This window comes from Vitis vinifera, chromosome 17 (genome assembly GCF_030704535.1).
Source record: "Vitis vinifera cultivar Pinot Noir 40024 chromosome 17, ASM3070453v1".
In the NCBI taxonomy this organism is placed as follows: Eukaryota; Viridiplantae; Streptophyta; class Magnoliopsida; order Vitales; family Vitaceae; genus Vitis; species Vitis vinifera.
In genome coordinates, this window is record NC_081821.1 from 16,968,346 (window position 1) to 16,987,530 (window position 19,185).

The 19,185-nt window shown below is 51.5% G+C and overlaps 23 non-coding genes and 1 pseudogene across 23 annotated transcripts; all 24 read right to left on the reverse strand.

Annotated features, from left to right (window-relative positions):
* Positions 1-512: 512 nt before the first annotated feature.
* LOC132252999 (5S ribosomal RNA) lies at positions 513-625 on the reverse strand (annotated as a pseudogene).
* Positions 626-1,286: 661 nt separating this feature from the next.
* On the reverse strand, positions 1,287-1,405 carry LOC132252970 (5S ribosomal RNA). Its single transcript, XR_009464780.1, has one exon. It is a non-coding gene; the product is annotated as a 5S ribosomal RNA (ribosomal RNA).
* Positions 1,406-2,066: 661 nt separating this feature from the next.
* Positions 2,067-2,185, reverse strand: LOC132252960 (5S ribosomal RNA). The gene has a single exon (XR_009464770.1). It is a non-coding gene; the product is annotated as a 5S ribosomal RNA (ribosomal RNA).
* Positions 2,186-2,848: 663 nt separating this feature from the next.
* On the reverse strand, positions 2,849-2,967 carry LOC132252928 (5S ribosomal RNA). Its single transcript, XR_009464738.1, has one exon. It is a non-coding gene; the product is annotated as a 5S ribosomal RNA (ribosomal RNA).
* Positions 2,968-3,628: 661 nt separating this feature from the next.
* On the reverse strand, positions 3,629-3,747 carry LOC132252953 (5S ribosomal RNA). The gene has a single exon (XR_009464763.1). It is a non-coding gene; the product is annotated as a 5S ribosomal RNA (ribosomal RNA).
* Positions 3,748-4,408: 661 nt separating this feature from the next.
* Positions 4,409-4,527, reverse strand: LOC132252924 (5S ribosomal RNA). Its single transcript, XR_009464734.1, has one exon. It is a non-coding gene; the product is annotated as a 5S ribosomal RNA (ribosomal RNA).
* Positions 4,528-5,188: 661 nt separating this feature from the next.
* LOC132252850 (5S ribosomal RNA) lies at positions 5,189-5,307 on the reverse strand. The gene has a single exon (XR_009464660.1). It is a non-coding gene; the product is annotated as a 5S ribosomal RNA (ribosomal RNA).
* Positions 5,308-5,970: 663 nt separating this feature from the next.
* Positions 5,971-6,089, reverse strand: LOC132252861 (5S ribosomal RNA). The gene has a single exon (XR_009464671.1). It is a non-coding gene; the product is annotated as a 5S ribosomal RNA (ribosomal RNA).
* Positions 6,090-6,792: 703 nt separating this feature from the next.
* Positions 6,793-6,911, reverse strand: LOC132252904 (5S ribosomal RNA). Its single transcript, XR_009464714.1, has one exon. It is a non-coding gene; the product is annotated as a 5S ribosomal RNA (ribosomal RNA).
* Positions 6,912-7,572: 661 nt separating this feature from the next.
* LOC132252906 (5S ribosomal RNA) lies at positions 7,573-7,691 on the reverse strand. Its single transcript, XR_009464716.1, has one exon. It is a non-coding gene; the product is annotated as a 5S ribosomal RNA (ribosomal RNA).
* A 660-nt stretch (positions 7,692-8,351) lies between these two features.
* Positions 8,352-8,470, reverse strand: LOC132252922 (5S ribosomal RNA). The gene has a single exon (XR_009464732.1). It is a non-coding gene; the product is annotated as a 5S ribosomal RNA (ribosomal RNA).
* A 662-nt stretch (positions 8,471-9,132) lies between these two features.
* Positions 9,133-9,251, reverse strand: LOC132252872 (5S ribosomal RNA). The gene has a single exon (XR_009464682.1). It is a non-coding gene; the product is annotated as a 5S ribosomal RNA (ribosomal RNA).
* Positions 9,252-9,913: 662 nt separating this feature from the next.
* On the reverse strand, positions 9,914-10,032 carry LOC132252915 (5S ribosomal RNA). The gene has a single exon (XR_009464725.1). It is a non-coding gene; the product is annotated as a 5S ribosomal RNA (ribosomal RNA).
* A 662-nt stretch (positions 10,033-10,694) lies between these two features.
* On the reverse strand, positions 10,695-10,813 carry LOC132252883 (5S ribosomal RNA). Its single transcript, XR_009464693.1, has one exon. It is a non-coding gene; the product is annotated as a 5S ribosomal RNA (ribosomal RNA).
* Positions 10,814-11,473: 660 nt separating this feature from the next.
* Positions 11,474-11,592, reverse strand: LOC132252926 (5S ribosomal RNA). The gene has a single exon (XR_009464736.1). It is a non-coding gene; the product is annotated as a 5S ribosomal RNA (ribosomal RNA).
* A 662-nt stretch (positions 11,593-12,254) lies between these two features.
* On the reverse strand, positions 12,255-12,373 carry LOC132252939 (5S ribosomal RNA). Its single transcript, XR_009464749.1, has one exon. It is a non-coding gene; the product is annotated as a 5S ribosomal RNA (ribosomal RNA).
* Positions 12,374-13,035: 662 nt separating this feature from the next.
* LOC132252941 (5S ribosomal RNA) lies at positions 13,036-13,154 on the reverse strand. The gene has a single exon (XR_009464751.1). It is a non-coding gene; the product is annotated as a 5S ribosomal RNA (ribosomal RNA).
* A 661-nt stretch (positions 13,155-13,815) lies between these two features.
* LOC132252907 (5S ribosomal RNA) lies at positions 13,816-13,934 on the reverse strand. The gene has a single exon (XR_009464717.1). It is a non-coding gene; the product is annotated as a 5S ribosomal RNA (ribosomal RNA).
* Positions 13,935-14,596: 662 nt separating this feature from the next.
* LOC132252889 (5S ribosomal RNA) lies at positions 14,597-14,715 on the reverse strand. The gene has a single exon (XR_009464699.1). It is a non-coding gene; the product is annotated as a 5S ribosomal RNA (ribosomal RNA).
* Positions 14,716-15,376: 661 nt separating this feature from the next.
* Positions 15,377-15,495, reverse strand: LOC132252914 (5S ribosomal RNA). The gene has a single exon (XR_009464724.1). It is a non-coding gene; the product is annotated as a 5S ribosomal RNA (ribosomal RNA).
* A 662-nt stretch (positions 15,496-16,157) lies between these two features.
* Positions 16,158-16,276, reverse strand: LOC132252929 (5S ribosomal RNA). Its single transcript, XR_009464739.1, has one exon. It is a non-coding gene; the product is annotated as a 5S ribosomal RNA (ribosomal RNA).
* Positions 16,277-16,918: 642 nt separating this feature from the next.
* On the reverse strand, positions 16,919-17,037 carry LOC132252894 (5S ribosomal RNA). The gene has a single exon (XR_009464704.1). It is a non-coding gene; the product is annotated as a 5S ribosomal RNA (ribosomal RNA).
* Positions 17,038-17,699: 662 nt separating this feature from the next.
* Positions 17,700-17,818, reverse strand: LOC132252908 (5S ribosomal RNA). Its single transcript, XR_009464718.1, has one exon. It is a non-coding gene; the product is annotated as a 5S ribosomal RNA (ribosomal RNA).
* Positions 17,819-18,460: 642 nt separating this feature from the next.
* On the reverse strand, positions 18,461-18,579 carry LOC132252910 (5S ribosomal RNA). The gene has a single exon (XR_009464720.1). It is a non-coding gene; the product is annotated as a 5S ribosomal RNA (ribosomal RNA).
* Positions 18,580-19,185: the final 606 nt, after the last annotated feature.

The following is a 19,185-nucleotide window of genomic DNA, read 5'->3' on the forward strand; positions in this document are numbered from 1 at the left end:
GCCCCTCTTAAAATTTGCACATTCTTTCGATCCGTACGGTTGGATTCGCGTTTTGGTGCACGAATTGGGATTTGATCGCCACTTTAAAGGGTGGATGGGGGAAGTGTGGAAACGAGAGTTTGCCAGGTGGTTTTTGGGCCCTTCGGGTAGAGTTTGGGGACACTTTTTTTTTTCAAACCGCGAGTCTCCACGCGAGGATCGCAATGGTGGTCTCGGATCATCCTTTCGACGGACGGATGGGGAGACTAGGGAGGAAAGGCGTTTTTGGCTATAACTTGGGCCTCGGAGCTCGGAAAAGGTTAGCGTCTGCGCCGATCGTCTTAAAATGGGGGAAACTTTCACGTGTGAGAAAGCGGGAAAAATCGGCAACGATCGATTTCGACGGCTGATAGCTCACGATCGGGGGATCCGATCGACTATCGGACGGTCCGGACGGAAATGGGAAGGGCGGAACCTATTGGCACGACAAGTGCGGACATAAATCATAGAAATCCCGTCGTAAAAAGGGAAAAGAGGTGCAACACGAGGACATCCGTCACCCATCCTATCACTACTCTCGCCCAAGCACGCTTAACTGCGGAGTTCTGATGGGATCCGGTGCATTAGTGCTGGTATGATCGCACCCGTTGTGTTATTGCCACCGAGTCGCCTTATGTGGTATGATTGAGGTGCAACTTCTAGTGTGTTGGATAGAACGAAATAGGGGGAAAACTCTTTTTGACAGATGTATTGTTATGCGAGTATCCGGGGATGTTCGTCCAGATCGGACGGTGTGCCCCTCTTAAAATTTGCACATTCTTTCGATCCGTACGGTTGGATTCGCGTTTTGGTGCACGAATTGGGGTTTGATCGACACTTTAAAGGGTGGATGGGGGAAGTGTGGAAACGAGAGTTTGTCAGGTGGTTTTTGGGCCCTTCGGGTAGAGTTTGGGGACCCTTTTTTTTTTCAAACCGCGAGTCTCGACGCGAGGATCGCAATGGTGGGCTCGGATCATCCTTTCGACGGACGGATGGGGAGACTAGGGAGGAAAGGCGTTTTTGGCTATAACTTGGGCCTCGGAGCTCGGAAAAGGTTAGCGTCTGCGCCGATCGTCTTAAAATGGGGCAAACTTGTACGTGTGAGAAAGCGGGAAAAATCGGCGACGATCGATTTCGACGGCTGATAGCTCACGATCGGGGGATCCGATCGACGATCGGACGGTCCCGATGGAAATGGGAAGGGCGGAACCTATTGGCACGACAAGTGCGGACATAAATCATAGAAATCCCGTCGTAAAAAGGGAAAAGGGGTGCAACACGAGGACTTCCCTGGAGGTCACCCATCCTAGTACTACTCTCGCCCAAGCACGCTTAACTGCGGAGTTCTGTTGGGATCCCGTGCATTAGTGCTGGTATGATCGAACCCGCTATGTTTTTGCCACCGAGTCGCCTTATGTGGTATGATTGAGGTGCAACTTCTAGTGTGTTGGATAGAACGAAATAGGGGGAAAACTCTTTTTGACAGATGTATTGTTATGCGAGTATCCGGGGATGTTCGTCAAGATCGGACGGTGTGCCCCTCTTAAAATTTGCACATTCTTTCGATCCGTACGGTTGGATTCGCGTTTTGGTGCACGAATTGGGGTTTGATCGCCACATTAAAGGGTGGATGGGGGAAGTGTGGAAACGAGAGTTTGCCAGGTGGTTTTTGGGCCCTTCGGGTAGAGTTTGGGGACCCTTTTTTTTTTCAAACCGCGAGTCTCCACGCGAGGATCGCAATGGTGGGCTCGGATCATCCTTTCGACGGACGGATGGGGAGACTAGGGAGGAAAGGCGTTTTTGGCTATAACTTGGGCCTCGGAGCTCGGAAAAGGTTAGCGTCTGCGCCGATCGTCTTAAAATGGGGGAAACTTTCACGTGTGAGAAAGCGGGAAAAATCGGCGACGATCGATTTCGACGGGTGATAGCTCACGATTGGGGGATCCGATCGACGATCGGACGGTCCGGACGGAAATGGGAAGGGCGGAACCTATTGGCACGACAATTGCGGACATAAATCATAGAAATCCCGTCGTAAAAAGGGAAAAGGGGTGCAACACGAGGACTTCCCAGGAGGTCACCGATCCTAGCACTACTCTCGCCCAAGCACGCTTAACTGCGGAGTTCTGATGGGATCCGGTGCATTAGTGCTGGTATGATCGCACCCGCTATGTTATTGCCACCGAGTCGCCTTATGTGGTATGATTGAGGTGCAACTTCTAGTTTGTTGGATAGAACGAAATAGGGGGAAAACTCTTTGTGACAGATGTATTGTTATGCGAGTATCCGGGGATGTTCGTCCAGATCGGACGGTGTGCCCCTCTTAAAATTTGCACATTCTTTCGATCCGTACGGTTGGATTCGCGTTTTGGTGCACGAATTGGGGTTTGATCGCCACTTTAAAGGGTGGATGGGGGAAGTGTGGAAACGAGAGTTTGCCAGGTGGTTTTTGGGCCCTTCGGGTAGAGTTTGGGGACCCTTTTTTTTTTTTCAAATCGCGAGTCTCGACGCGAGGATCGCAATGGTGGGCTCGGATCATCCTTTCGACGGACGGATGGGGAGACTAGGGAGGAAAGGCGTTTTTGGCTATAACTTGGGCCTCGGAGCTCGGAAAAGGTTAGCGTTTGCGTCGATCGTCTTAAAATGGGGGAAACTTTCACGTGTGAGAAAGCGGGAAAAATCGGCGACGATCGATTTCGACGGCTGATAGCTCACGATCGGGGGATCCGATCGACTATCGGACGGTCCGGACGGAAATGGGAAGGGCGGAACCTATTGGCACGACAAGTGCGGACATAAATCATAGAAATCCCGTCGTAAAAAGGGAAAAGGGGTGCAACACGAGGACTTCCCAGGTGGTCACCCATCCTAGCACTACTCTCGCCCAAGCACGCTTAACTGCGGAGTTCTGATGGGATCCGGTGCATTAGTGCTGGTATGATCGCACCCGCTATGTTATTGCCACTGAGTCGCCTTATGTGGTATGATTGAGGTGCAACTTCCAGTGTGTTGGATAGAACGAAATAGGGGGAAAACTCTTTTTGACAGATGTATTGTTATGCGAGTATCCGGGGATGTTCGTCCAGATCGGACGGTGTGCCCCTCTTAGAATTTGCACATTCTTTCGATGCGTACGGTTGGATTCGCGTTTTCGTGCACGAATTGGGGTTTGATCGCCACTTTAAAGGGTGGATGGGGGAAGTGTGGAAACGAGAGTTTGCCAGGTGGTTTTTGGGCCCTTCGGGTAGAGTTTGGGGACCCTTTTTTTTTTCAAACCGCGAGTCTCCACGCGAGGATCGCAATGGTGGGCTCGGATCATCCTTTCGACGGACGGATGGGGAGACTAGGGAGGAAAGGCGTTTTTGGCTATAACTTGGGCCTCGGAGCTCGGAAAAGGTTAGCGTCTGCGCCGATAGTCTTAAAATGGGGGAAACTTTCACGTGTGAGAAAGCGGGAAAAATCGGCGACGATCGATTTCGACGGCTGATAGCTCACGATCGGGGGATCCGATCGACTATCGGACGGTCCGGACGGAAATGGGAAGGGCGGAACCTATTGGCACAACAATTGCGGACATAAATCATAGAAATCCCGTCGTAAAAAGGGAAAAGGGGTGCAACACGAGGACTTCCCAGGAGGTCACCCATCCTAGCACTACTCTCGCCCAAGCTCGCTTAACTGCGGAGTTCTGATGGGATCCGGTGCATTAGTGCTGGTATGATCGCACCCGCTATGTTATTGCCACCGAGTCTCCTTATGTGGTATGATTGAGGTGCAACTTCTAGTGTGTTGGATAGAACGAAATAGGGGGAAAACTCTTTTTGACAGATGTATTGTTATGCGAGTATCCGGGGATGTTCGTCCAGATCGGACGGTGTGCCCCTCTTAAAATTTGCACATTCTTTCGATCCGTACGGTTGGATTCGCGTTTTGGTGCACGAATTGGGGTTTGATCGCCACTTTCAAGGGTGGATGGGGGAAGTGTGGAAACGAGAGTTTGCCAGGTGGTTTTTGGGCCCTTCGGGTAGAGTTTGGGGACCCTTTTTTTTTTCAAACCGCGAGTCTCGACCCGAGGATCGCAATGGTGGCCTCGGATCATCCTTTTGACGGACGGATGGGGAGACTAGGGAGGAAAGGCGTTTTTGGCTATAACTTGGGCCTCGGAGCTCGGAAAAGGTTAGCGTCTGCGCCGATCGTCTTAAAATGGGGGAAACTTTCACGTGTGATAAAGCGGGAAAAATCGGCGACGATCGATTTCGACGGCTGATAGCTCACGATCGGGGGATCCGATCGACGATCGGACGGTCCGGATGGAAATGGGAAGGGCGGAACCTATTGGCACGACAAGTGCGGACATAAATCATAGAAATCCCGTCGTAAAAAGGGAAAAGGGGTGCAACACGAGGACTTCCCAGGAGGTCACCCATCCTAGCACTACTCTCGCCCAAGCACGCTTAACTGCGGAGTTCTGATGGGATCCGGTGCATTAGTGCTGGTATGATCGCACCCGCTATGTTATTGCCACCGAGTCGCCTTATGTGGTATGATTGAGGTGCAACGTCTAGTGTGTTGGATAGAACGAAATAGGGGGAATACTCTTTTTGACAGATGTATTGTTATGCGAGTATCCGGGGATGTTCGTCCAGATCGGACGGTGTGCCCCTCTTAAAATTTGCACATTCTTTCGATCCGTACGGTTGGATTCGCGTTTTGGTGCACGAATTGGGGTTTGATCGCCACTTTAAAGGGTGGATGGGGGAAGTGTGGAAACGAGAGTTTGCCAGGTGGTTTTTGGGCCCTTCGGGTAGAGTTTGGGGACCCTTTTTTTTTTTCAAACCGCGAGTCTCGACGCGAGGATCGCAATGGTGGGCTCGGATCATCCTTTCGACGGACGGATGGGAGACTAGGGAGGAAAGGCGTTTTTTGCTATAACTTGGGCCTCGGAGCTCGGAAAAGGTTAGCGTCTGCGCCGATCGTCTTAAAATGGGGGAAACTTTCACGTGTGATAAAGCGGGAAAAATCGGCGACGATCGATTTCGACGGCTGATAGCTCACGATCGGGGGATCCGATCGACGATCGGACGGTCCGGATGGAAATGGGAAGGGCGGAACCTATTGGCACGACAAGTGCGGACATAAATCATAGAAATCCCGTCGTAAAAAGGGAAAAGGGGTGCAACACGAGGACTTCCCAGGAGGTCACCCATCCTAGTACTACTCTCGCCCAAGCACGCTTAACTGCGGAGTTCTGATGGGATCCGGTGCATTAGTGCTGGTATGATCGCACCCGCTATGTTATTGCCACCGAGTCGCCTTATGTGGTATGATTGAGGTGCAACTTCTAGTTTGTTGGATAGAACGAAATAGGGGGAAAACTCTTTGTGACAGATGTATTGTTATGCGAGTATCCGGGGATGTTCGTCCAGATCGGACGGTGTGCCCCTCTTAAAATTTGCACATTCTTTCGATCCGTACGGTTGGATTCGCGTTTTGGTGCACGAATTGGGGTTTGATCGCCACTTTAAAGGGTGGATGGGGGAAGTGTGGAAACGAGAGTTTGCCAGGTGGTTTTTGGGCCCTTCGGGTAGAGTTTGGGGACCCTTTTTTTTTTTTCAAACCGCGAGTCTCGACGCGAGGATCGCAATGGTGGGCTCGGATCATCCTTTTGACGGACGGATGGGGAGACTAGGGAGGAAAGGCGTTTTTGGCTATAACTTGGGCCTCGGAGCTCGGAAAAGGTTAGCGTCTGCGCCGATCGTCTTAAAATGGGGGAAACTTTCACGTGTGAGAAAGCGGGAAAAATCGGCGACGATCGATTTCGACGGCTGATAGCTCACGATCGGGGGATCCGATCGACTATCGGACGGTCCGGACGGAAATGGGAAGGGCGGAACCTATTGGCACGACAAGTGCGGACATAAATCATAGAAATCCCGTCGTAAAAAGGGAAAAGGGGTGCAACACGAGGACTTCCCAGGAGGTCACCCATCCTAGTACTACTCTCGCCCAAGCACGCTTAACTGCGGAGTTCTGATGGGATCCGGTGCATTAGTGCTGGTATGATCGCACCCGCTATGTTATTGCCACCGAGTCGCCTTATGTGGTATGATTGAGGTGCAACTTCTAGTGTGTTGGATAGAACGAAATAGGGGGAAAACTCTTTTTGACAGATGTTTTGTTATGCGAGTATCCGGGGATGTTCGTCCAGATCGGACGGTGTGCCCCTCATAAAATTTGCACATTCTTTCGATCCGTACGGTTGGATTCGCGTTTTGGTGCACGAATTGGGGTTTGATCGCCACTTTAAAGGGTGGATGGGGGAAGTGTGGAAACGAGAGTTTGCCAGGTGGTTTTTGGGCCCTTCGGGTAGAGTTTGGGGATCCTTTTTTTTTTTTCAAACCGCGAGTCTCGACACGAGGATCGCAATGGTGGGCTCGGATCATCCTTTCGACGGACGGATGGGGAGACTAGGGAGGAAAGGCGTTTTTGGCTATAACTTGGGCCTCGGAGCTCGGAAAATGTTAGCGTCTGCGCCGATCGTCTTAAAATGGGGGAAACTTTCACGTGTGAGAAAGCGGGAAAAATCGGCGACGATCGATTTCGACGGCTGATAGCTCACGATCGGGGGATCCGATCGACGATCGGACGGTCCGGTCGACGATCGGACGGTCCGGTCGACGATCGGACGGTCCGGATGGAAATGGGAAGGGGGGAACCTATTGGCACGACAAGTGCGGACATAAATCATAGAAATCCCGTCGTAAAAAGTGAAAAGGGGTGCAACACGAGGACTTCCCAGGAGGTCACCCATCCTAGTACTACTCTCGCCCAAGCACGCTTCACTGCGGAGTTCTGATGGGATCCGGTGCATTAGTGCTGGTATGATCGCACCCGCTATGTCATTGCCACCGAGTCGCCTTATGTGGTATGATTGAGGTGCAACTTCTAGTGTGTTGGATAGAACGAAATAGGGGGAAAACTCTTTTTGACAGATGTATTGTTATGCGAGTATCCGGGGATGTTCGTCCAGATCGGACGGTGTGCCCCTCTTAAAATTTGCACATTCTTTCGATCCGTACGGTTGGATTCGCATTTTGGTGCACGAATTGGGGTTTGATCGCCACTTTAAAGGGTGGATGGGGGAAGTGTGGAAACGAGAGTTTGCCAGGTGGTTTTTGGGCCCTTCGGGTAGAGTTTGGGGACCCTTTTTTTTTTCAAACCGCGAGTCTCGACGCGAGGATCGCAATGGTGGGCTCGGATCATCGTTTCGATGGACGGATGGGGAGACTAGGGAGGAAAGGCGTTTTTGTCTATAACTTGGGCCTCGGAGCTCGGAAAAGGTTAGCGTCTGCGCCGATCGTCTTAAAATGGGGGAAACTTTCACGTGTGAGAAACCGGGAAAAATCGGCGACGATCGATTTCGACGGCTCATAGCTCACGATCGGGGGATCCGATCGACGATCGGACGGTCCGGATGGAAATGGGAAGGGCGGAACCTATTAGCACGACAAGTGCGGACATAAATCATAGAAATCCCGTCGTAAAAAGTGAAAAGGGGTGCAACACGAGGACTTCCCAGGAGGTCACCCATCCTAGTACTACTCTCGCCCAAGCACGCTTCACTGCGGAGTTCTGATGGGATCCGGTGCATTAGTGCTGGTATGATCGCACCCGCTATGTCATTGCCACCGAGTCGCCTTATGTGGTATGATTGAGGTGCAACTTCTAGTGTGTTGGATAGAACGAAATAGGGGGAAAACTCTTTTTGACAGATGTATTGTTATGCGAGTATCCGGGGATGTTCGTCCAGATCGGACGGTGTGCCCCTCTTAAAATTTGCACATTCTTTCGATCCGTACGGTTGGATTCGCATTTTGGTGCACGAATTGGGGTTTGATCGCCACTTTAAAGGGTGGATGGGGGAAGTGTGGAAACGAGAGTTTGCCAGGTGGTTTTTGGGCCCTTCGGGTAGAGTTTGGGGACCCTTTTTTTTTTCAAACCGCGAGTCTCGACGCGAGGATCGCAATGGTGGGCTCGGATCATCGTTTCGATGGACGGATGGGGAGACTAGGGAGGAAAGGCGTTTTTGTCTATAACTTGGGCCTCGGAGCTCGGAAAAGGTTAGCGTCTGCGCCGATCGTCTTAAAATGGGGGAAACTTTCACGTGTGAGAAACCGGGAAAAATCGGCGACGATCGATTTCGACGGCTCATAGCTCACGATCGGGGGATCCGATCGACGATCGACGGTCCGGATGGAAATGGGAAGGGCGGAACCTATTAGCACGACAAGTGCGGACATAAATCATAGAAATCCCGTCGTAAAAAGGGAAAAGGGGTGCAACACGAGGACTTCCCAGGAGGTCACCCATCCTAGTACTACTCTCGCCCAAGCACGCTTAACTGCGGAGTTCTGATGGGATCCCGTGCATTAGTGCTGGTATGATCGCACCCCTTATGTTATTGCCACCGAGTCGCCTTATGTGGTATGATTGAGGTGCAACTTCTAGTGTGTTGGATAGAACGAAATAGGGGGAAAACTCTTTTTGATTGATGTATTGTTATGCGAGTATCCGGGGATGTTCGTCCAGATCGGACGGTGTGCCCCTCTTAAAATTTGCACATTCTTTTGATCCGTACGGTTGGATTCGCGTTTTGGTGCACGAATTGGGGTTTGATCGCCACTTTAAAGAGTGGATGGGGGAAGTGTTGAAACGAGAGTTTGCCAGGTGGTTTTTGGGCCCTTCGGGTAGAGTTTGGGGACCCTTTTTTTTTTTCAAACCGCGAGTCTCGACGCGAGGATCGCAATGGTGGGCTCGGATCATCCTTTCGACGGACGGATGGGGAGACTAGGGAGGAAAGGCGTTTTTGGCTATAACTTGGGCCTCGGAGCTCGGAAAAGGTTAGCGTCTGCGCCGATCGTCTTAAAATGGGGGAAACTTTCACGTGTGAGAAAGCGGGAAAAATCGGCGACGATCGATTTCGACGGCTGATAGCTCACGATCGGGGGATCCGATCGACGAACGGACGGTCCGGATGGAAATGGGAAGGGCGGAACCTATTGGCACGACAAGTGCGGACATAAATCATAGAAATCCCGTCGTAAAAAGGGAAAAGGGGTGCAACACGAGGACTTCCCAGGAGGTCACCCATCCTAGTACTACTCTCGCCCAAGCACGCTTAACTGCGGAGTTCTGATGGGATCCGGTGCATTAGTGCTGGTATGATCGCACCCGCCATGTTATTGCCACCGAGTCGCCTTATGTGGTATGATTGAGGTGCAACTTCTAGTGTGTTGGATAGAACGAAATAGGGGGAAAACTCTTTTTGACAGATGTATTGTTATGCGAGTATCCGGGGATGTTCGTCCAGATCGGACGATGTGCCCCTCTTAAAATTTGCACATTCTTTCGATCCGTACGGTTGGATTCGCGTTTTGGTGCACGAATTGGGGTTTGATCGCCACTTTAAAGGGTGGATGGGGGAAGTGTGGAAACGAGAGTTTGCCAGGTGGTTTTTGGGCCCTTCGGGTAGAGTTTGGGGACCCTTTTTTTTTTTCAAACCGCGAGTCTCGACGCGAGGATCGCAATGGTGGGCTCGGATCATCCTTTCGACGGACGGATGGGGAGACTAGGGAGGAAAGGCGTTTTTGGCTATAACTTGGGCCTCGGAGCTCGGAAAAGGTTAGCGTCTGCGCCGATCGTCTTAAAATGGGGGAAACTTTCACGTGTGAGAAAGCGGGAAAAATCGGCGACGATCGATTTCGACGGCTGATAGCTCACGATCGGGGGATCCGATCGACGATCGGACGGTCCGGATGGAAATGGGAAGGGCGGAACCTATTGGCACGACAAGTGCGGACATAAATCATAGAAATCCCGTCGTAAAAAGGGAAAAGGGGTGCAACACGAGGACTTCCCAGGAGGTCACCCATCCTAGTACTACTCTCGCCCAAGCACGCTTAACTGCGGAGTTCTGATGGGATCCGGTGCATTAGTGCTGGTCTGATCGCACCCCCCATGTTATTGCCACCGAGTCGCCTTATGTGGTATGATTGAGGTGCAACTTCTAGTGTGTTGGATAGAACGAAATAGGGGGAAAACTCTTTTTGACAGATGTATTGTTATGCGAGTATCCGGGGATGTTCGTCCAGATCGGACGGTGTGCCCCTCTTAAAATTTGCACATTCTTTCGATCCGTACGGTTGGATTCGCGTTTTGGTGCACGAATTGGGGTTTGATCGCCACTTTAAAGGGTGGATGGGGGAAGTGTGGAAACGAGAGTTTGCCAGGTGGTTTTTGGGCCCTTCGGGTAGAGTTTGGGGACCCTTTTTTTTTTTCAAACCGCGAGTCTCGACGCGAGGATCGCAATGGTGGGCTCGGATCATCCTTTCGACGGACGGATGGGGAGACTAGGGAGGAAAGGCGTTTTTGTCTATAACTTGGGCCTCGGAGCTCGGAAAAGGTTAGCGTCTGCGCCGATCGTCTTAAAATGGGGGAAACTTTCACGTGTTAGAAAGCGGGAAAAATCGGCGACGATCGATTTCGACGGCTGATAGCTCACGATCGGGGGATCCGATCGACGATCGTACGGTCCGGATGGAAATGGGAAGGGCGGAACCTATTGGCACGACAAGTGCGGACATAAATCATAGAAATCCCGTCGTAAAAAGGGAAAAGGGGTGCAACACGAGGACTTCCCAGGAGGTCACCCATCCTAGTACTACTCTCGCCCAAGCACGCTTAACTGCGGAGTTCTGATGGGATCCGGTGCATTAGTGCTGGTATGATCGCACCCGCCATGTATTGCCACCGAGTCGCCTTATGTGGTATGATTGAGGTGCAACTTCTAGTGTGTTGGATAGAACGAAATAGGGGGAAAACTCTTTTTGACAGATGTATTGTTATGCGAGTATCCGGGGATGTTCGTCCAGATCGGACGGTGTGCCCCTCTTAAAATTTGCACATTCTTTCGATCCGTACGGTTGGATTCGCGTTTTGGTGCACGAATTGGGGTTTGATCGCCACTTTAAAGGGTGGATGGGGGAAGTGTGGAAACGAGAGTTTGCCAGGTGGTTTTTGGGCCCTTCGGGTAGAGTTTGGGGACCCTTTTTTTTTTCAAACCGCGAGTCTCGACGCGAGGATCGCAATGGTGGGCTCGGATCATCCTTTCGACGGACGGATGGGGAGACTAGGGAGGAAAGGCGTTTTTGGCAATAACTTGGGCCTCGGAGCTCGGAAAAGGTTAGCGTCTGCGCCGATCGTCTTAAAATGGGGGAAACTTTCACGTGTGAGAAAGCGGGAAAAATCGGCGACGATCGATTTCGACGGCTGATAGCTCACGATCGGGGGATCCGATCGACGATCGGACGGTCCGGATGGAAATGGGAAGGGCGGAACCTATTGGCACGACAAGTGCGGACATAAATCATAGAAATCCCGTCGTAAAAAGGGAAAAGGGGTGCAACACGAGGACTTCCCAGGAGGTCACCCATCCTAGTACTACTCTCGCCCAAGTACGCTTAGCTGCGGAGTTCTGATGGGATCCGGTGCATTAGTGCTGGTATGATCGCACCCGCCATGTTATTGCCACCGAGTCGCCTTATGTGGTATGATTGAGGTGCAACTTCTAGTGTGTTGGATAGAACGAAATAGGGGGAAAACTCTTTTTGACAGATGTATTGTTATGCGAGTATCCGGGGATGTTCGTCCAGATCGGACCGTGTGCCCCTCTTAAAATTTGCACATTCTTTCGATCTGTACGGTTGGATTCGCGTTTTGGTGCACGAATTGGGGTTTGATCGCCACTCTAAAGGGTGGATGGGGGAAGTGTGGAAACGAGAGTTTGCCAGGTGGTTTTTGGGCCCTTCGGGTAGAGTTTGGGGACCCTTTTTTTTTTTCAAACCGCGAGTCTCGACGCGAGGATTGCAATGGTGGGCTCGGATCATCCTTTCGACGGACGGATGGGGAGACTAGGGAGGAAAGGCGTTTTTGGCTATAACTTGGGCCTCGGAGCTCGGAAAAGGTTAGCGTCTGCGCCGATCGTCTTAAAATGGGGGAAACTTTCACGTGTGAGAAAGCGGGAAAAATCGACGACGATCGATTTCGACGGCTGATAGCTCACGATCGGGGGATCCGATCGACGATCGGATGGTCCGGATGGAAATGGGAAGGGCGGAACCTATTCGCACGACAAGTGCGGACATAAATCATAGAAATCCCGTCGTAAAAAGGGAAAAGGGGTGCAACACGAGGACTTCCCAGGAGGTCACCCATCCTAGTACTACTCTCGCCCAAGCACGCTTAACTGCGGAGTTCTGATGGGATCCGATGCATTAGTGCTGGTACGATCGCACCCGCCATGTTATTGCCACCGAGTCGCCTTATGTGGTATGATTGAGGTGCAACTTCTAGTGTGTTGGATAGAACGAAATAGGGGGAAAACTCTTTTTGACAGATGTATTGTTATGCGAGTATCCGGGGATGTTCGTCCAGATCGGACGGTGTGCCCCTCTTAAAATTTGCACATTCTTTCGATCCGTACGGTTGGATTCGCGTTTTGGTGCACGAATTGGGGTTTGATCGCCACTTTAAAGAGTAAATGGGGGAAGTGTGGAAACGAGAGTTTGACAGGTGGTTTTTGGGCCCTTCGGGTAGAGTTTGGGGACCCTTTTTTTTTTTCAAACCGCGAGTCTCGACGCGAGGATCGCAATGGTGGGCTCGGATCATCCTTTCGACGGACGGATGGGGAGACTAGGGAGGAAAGGCGTTTTTGGCTATAACTTGGGCCTCGGAGCTCGGAAAAGGTTAGCGTCTGCGCCGATCGTCTTAAAATGGGGGAAACTTTCACGTGTGAGAAAGCGGGAAAAATCGGCGACGATCGATTTCGACGGCTGATAGCTCACGATCGGGGGATCCGATCGACGATCGGACGGTCCGGATGGAAATGGGAAGGGCGGAACCTATTGGCACGACAAGTGCGGACATAAATCATAGAAATCCCGTCGTAAAAAGGGAAAAGGGGTGCAACACGAGGACTTCCCAGGAGGTCACCCATTCTAGTACTACTCTCGCCCAAGCACGCTTACCTGCGGAGTTCTGATGGGATCCGGTGCATTAGTGCTGGTATGACCGCACCCGCCATGTTATTGCCACCGAGTCGCCTTATGTGGTATGATTGAGGTGCAACTTCTAGTGTGTTGGATAGAACGAAATAGGGGGAAAACTCTTTTTGACAGATGTATTGTTATGCGAGTATCCGGGGATGTTCGTCCAGATCGGACGGTGTGCCCCTCTTAAAATTTGCACATTCTTTCGATCCGTACGGTTGGATTCGCGTTTTGGTGCACGAATTGAGGTTTGGTCGCCACTTTAAAGGGTGGATGGGGGAAGTGTGGAAACGAGAGTTTGCCAGGTGGTTTTTGGGCCCTTCGGGTAGAGTTTGGGGACCCTTTTTTTTTTCAAACCGCGAGTCTCGACGCGAGGATCGCAATGGTGGGCTCGGATCATCCTTTCGACGGACGGATGGGGAGACTAGGGAGGAAAGGCGTTTTTGGCTATAACTTGGGCCTCGGAGCTCGGAAAAGGTTAGCGTCTGCGCCGATCGTCTTAAAATGGGGGAAACTTTCACGTGTGAGAAAGCGGGAAAAATCGGCGACAATCGATTTCGACGGCTGATAGCTCACGATCGGGGGATCCGATCGACGATCGGACGGTCCGGATGGAAATGGGAAGGGCGTAACCTATTGGCACGACAAGTGCGGACATAAATCATAGAAATCCCGTCATAAAAAGGGAAAAGGGGTGCAACACGAGGACTTCCCAGGAGGTCACCCATCCTAGTACTACTCTCGCCCAAGCACGCTTCACTGCGGAGTTCTGATGGGATCCGGTGCATTAGTGCTGGTATGATCGCACCCGCCATGTTATTGCCACCGAGTCGCCTTATGTGGTATGATTGAGGTGCAACTTCTAGCGTGTTGGATAGAACGAAATAGGGGGAAAACTCTTTTTGACAGATGTATTGTTATGCGAGTATCCGGGGATGTTCGTCCAGATCGGACGGTGTGCCCCTCTTAAAATTTGCACATTCTTTCGATCCGTACGGTTGGATTCGCGTTTTGGTGCACGAATTGGGGTTTGATCGCCACTTTAAAGGGTGGATGGGCGAAGTGTGGAAACGAGAGTTTGCCAGGTGGTTTTTGGGCCCTTCGGGTAGAGTTTGGGGACCCTTTTTTTTTTTCAACCCGCGAGTCTCGACGCGAGGATCGCAATGGTGGGCTCGGATCATCCTTTCGACGGACGGATGGGGAGACTAGGGAGGAAAGGCGTTTTTGGCTATAACTTGGGCCTCGGAGCTCGGAAAAGGTTAGCGTCTGCGCCGATCGTCTTAAAATGGGGGAAACTTTCACGTGTGAGAAAGCGGGAAAAATCGGCGATGATCGATTTCGACGGCTGATAGCTCACGATCGGGGGATCCGATCGACGATCGGACGGTCCGGATGGAAATGGGAAGGGCGGAACCTATTGGCACGACAAGTGCGGACATAAATCATAGAAATCCCGTCGTAAAAAGGGAAAAGGGGTGCAACACGAGGACTTCCCAGGAGGTCACCCATCCTAGTACTACTCTCGCCCAAGCACGCTTAGCTGCGGAGTTCTGATGGGATCCGGTGCATTAGTGCTGGTATGATCGCACCCGCCATGTTATTGCCACCGAGTCGCCTTATGTGGTATGATTGAGGTGCAACTTCTAGTGTGTTGGATAGAACGAAATAGGGGGAAAACTCTTTTTGACAGATGTATTGTTATGCGAGTATCCGGGGATGTTCGTCCAGATCGGACGGTGTGCCCCTCTTAAAATTTGCACATTCTTTCGATCCGTACGGTTGGATTCGCGTTTTGGTGCACGAATTGGGGTTTGATCGCCACTTTAAAGGGTGGATGGGGGAAGTGTGGAAACGAGAGTTTGCCAGGTGGTTTTTGGGCCCTTCGGGTAGAGTTTGGGGACCCTTCTTTTTTTCAAACCGCGAGTCTCGACGCGAGGATCGCAATGGTGGGCTCGGATCATCCTTTCGACGGACGGATGGGGAGACTAGGGAGGAAAGGCGTTTTTGGCTATTACTTGGGACTCGGAGCTCGGAAAAGGTTAGCGTCTGCGCCGATCGTCTTAAAATGGGGGAAACTTTCACGTGTGAGAAAGCGGGAAAAATCGGCGACGATCGATTTCGACGGCTGATAGCTCACGATCGGGGGATCCGATCGACGATCGGACGGTCCGGATGGAAATGGGAAGGGCGGAACCTATTGGCACGACAAGTGCGGACATAAATCATAGAAATCCCGTCGTAAAAAGGGAAAAGGGGTGCAACACGAGGACTTCCCAGGAGGTCACCCATCCTAATACTACTCTCGCCCAAGCACGCTTAACTGCGGAGTTCTGATGGGATCCGGTGCATTAGTGCTGGTATGATCGCACCCGCCATGTTATTGCCACCGAGTCGCCTTATGTGGTATGATTGAGGTGCAACTTCTAGTGTGTTGGATAGAACGAAATAGGGGGAAAACTCTTTTTGACAGATGTATTGTTATGTGAGTATCCGGGAATGTTCGTCCAGATCGGACGGTGTGCCCCTCTTAAAATTTGCACATTCTTTCGATCCGTACGGTTGGATTCGCGTTTTGGTGCACGAATTGGGGTTTGATCGCCACTTTAAAGGGTGGATGGGGGAAGTGTGGAAACGAGAGTTTGCCAGGTGGTTTTTGGGCCCTTCGGGTAGAGTTTGGGGACCCTTTTTTTTTTTCAAACCGCGAGTCTCGACGCGAGGATCGCAATGGTGGGCTCGGATCATCCTTTCGACGGACGGATGGGGAGACTAGGGAGGAAATGCGTTTTTGGCTATAACTTGGGCCTCGGAGCTCGGAAAAGGTTAGCGTCTGCGCCGATCGTCTTAAAATGGGGGAAACTTTCACGTGTGAGAAAGCGGGAAAAATCGGCGACGATCGATTTCGACGGCTGATAGCTCACGATTGGGGGATCCGATCGACGATCGGACGGTCCGGATGGAAATGGGAAGGGCGGAACCTATTGGCACGACAAGTGCGGACATAAATCATAGAAATCCCGTCGTAAAAAGGGAAAAGGGGTGCAACACGAGGACTTCCCAGGAGGTCACCCATCTTAGTACTACTCTCGCCCAAGCACGCTTAACTGCGGAGATCTGATGGGATCCGGTGCATTAGTGCTGGTATGATCGCACCAGCCATGTTATTGCCACCGAGTCGCCTTATGTGGTATGATTGAGGTGCAACTTCTAGTGTGTTGGATAGAACGAAATAGGGGGAAAACTCTTGCGAGTATCCGGGGATGTTCGTCCAGATCGGACGGTGTGCCCCTCTTAAAATTTGCACATTCTTTCGATCCGTACGGTTGGATTCGCGTTTTGGTGCACGAATTGGGGTTTTATCGCCACTTTAAAGGGTGGATGGGGGAAGTGTGGAAACGAGAGTTTGCCAGGTGGTTTTTGGGCCCTTCGGGTAGAGTTTGGGGACCCTTTTTTTTTTTCAAACGGCGAGTCTCGACGCGAGGATCGCAATGGTGGGCTCGGATCATCCTTTCGACGGACGGATGGGGAGACTAGGGAGGAAAGGCGTTTTTGGCTATAACTTGGGCCTCGGAGCTCGGAAAAGGTTAGCGTCTGCGCCGATCGTCTTAAAATGGGGGAAACTTTCACGTGTGAGAAAGCGGGAAAAATCGGCGACGATCGATTTCGACGGCTGATAGCTCACGATCGGGGGATCCGATCGACGATCGGACGGTCCGGATGGAAATGGGAAGGGCGGAACCTATTGGCACGACAAGTGCGGACATAAATCATAGAAATCCCGTCGTAAAAAGGGAAAAGGGGTGCAACACGAGGACTTCCCAGGAGGTCACCCATCCTAGTACTACTCTCGCCCAAGCACGCTTAACTGCGGAGTTCTGATGGGATCCGGTGCATTAGTGCTGGTATGATCGCACCCGCCATGTTATTGCCACCGAGTCGCCTTATGTTGTATGATTGAGGTGCAACTTCTAGTGTGTTGGATAGAACGAAATAGGGGGAAAACTCTTTTTGACAGATGTATTGTTATGCGAGTATCCGGGGATGTTCGTCCAGATCGGACGGTGTGCCCCTCTTAAAATTTGCACATTCTTTCGATCCGTACGGTTGGATTCGCGTTTTGGTGCACGAATTGGGGTTTGATCGCCACTTTAAAGGGTGGATGGGGGAAGTGTGGAAACGAGAGTTTGCCAGGTGGTTTTTGGGCCCTTCGGGTAGAGTTTGGGGACCCTTTTTTTTTTTCAAACCGCGAGTCTCGACGCGAGGATCGCAATGGTGGGCTCGGATCATCCTTTTGACGGACGGATGGGGAGACTTGGGAGGAAAGGCGTTTTTGGCTATAACTTAGGCCTCGGAGCTCGGAAAAGGTTAGCGTCTGCGCCGATCGTCTTAAAATGGGGGAAACTTTCACGTGTGAGAAAGCGGGAAAAATCGGCGACGATCGATTTCGACGGCTGATAGCTCACGATCGGGGGATCCGATCGACGATCGGACGGTCCGGATGGAAATGGGAAGGGCGGAACCTATTGGCACGACAAGTGCGGACATAAATCATAGAAATCCCGTCGTAAAAAGGGAAAAGGGGTGCAACACGAGGACTTCCCAGGAGGTCACCCATCCTAGTACTACTCTCGCCCAAGCACGCTTCACTGCGGAGTTCTGATGGGATCCGGTGCATTAGTGCTGGTATGATCGCACCCGCCATGTTATTGCCACCGAGTCGCCTTATGTGGTATGATTGAGGTGCAACTTCTAGTGTGTTGGATAGAACGAAATAGGGGGAAAACTCTTTTTGACAGATGTATTGTTATGCGAGTATCCGGGGATGTTCGTCCAGATCGGACGGTGTGCCCCTCTTAAAATTTGCACATTCTTTCGATCCGTACGGTTGGATTCGCGTTTTGGTGCACGAATTGGGGTTTGATCGCCACTTTAAAGGGTGGATGGGGGAAGTGTGGAAACGAGAGTTTGCCAGGTGGTTTTTGGGCCCTTCGGGTAGAGTTTGGGGACCCTTTTTTTTTTTCAAACCGCGAGTCTCGACGCGAGGATCGCAATGGTGGGCTCGGATCATCCTTTCGACGGACGGATGGGGAGACTAGGGAGGAAAGGCGTTTTTGGCTATAACTTGGGCCTCGGAGCTCGGAAAAGGTTAGCGTCTGCGCCGATCGTCTTAAAATGGGGGAAACTTTCACGTGTGAGAAAGCGGGAAAAATCGGCGACGATCGATTTCGACGGCTGATAGCTCACGATCGGACGGTCCGGATGGAAATGGGAAGGGCGGAACCTATTGGCACGACAAGTGCGGACATAAATCATAGAAATCCCGACGTAAAAAGGGAAAAGGGGTGCAACACGAGGACTTCCCAGTAGGTCACCCATCCTAGTACTACTCTCGCCCAAGCACGCTTAACTGCGGAGTTCTGATGGGATCCGGTGCATTAGTGCTGGTATGATCGCACCCGCCATGTTATTGCCACCGAGTCGCCTTATGTGGTATGATTGAGGTGCAACTTCTAGTGTGTTGGATAGAACGAAATAGGGGGAAAACTCTTTTTGACAGATGTATTGTTATGCGAGTATCCGGGGATGTTCGTCCAGATCGGACGGTGTGCCCCTCTTAAAATTTGCACATTCTTTCGATCCGTACGGATGGATTCGCGTTTTGGTGCACGAATTGGGGTTTGATCGCCACTTTAAAGGGTGGATGGGGGAAGTGTGGAAACGAGAGTTTGCCAGGTGGTTTTTGGGCCCTTCGGGTAGAGTTTGGGGACCCTTTTTTTTTTTCAAACCGCGAGTCTCGACGCGAGGATCGCAATGGTGGGCTCGGATCATCCTTTCGACGGACGGATGGGGAGACTAGGGAGGAAAGGCGTTTTTGGCTATAACTTGGGCCTCGGAGCTCGGAAAAGGTTAGCGTCTGCGCCGATCGTCTTAAAATGGGGGAAACTTTCACGTGTGAGAAAGCGGGAAAAATCGGCGACGATCGATTTCGACGGCTGATAGCTCACGATCGGGGGATCCGATCGACGATCGGACGGTCCGGATGGAAATGGGAAGGGCGGAACCT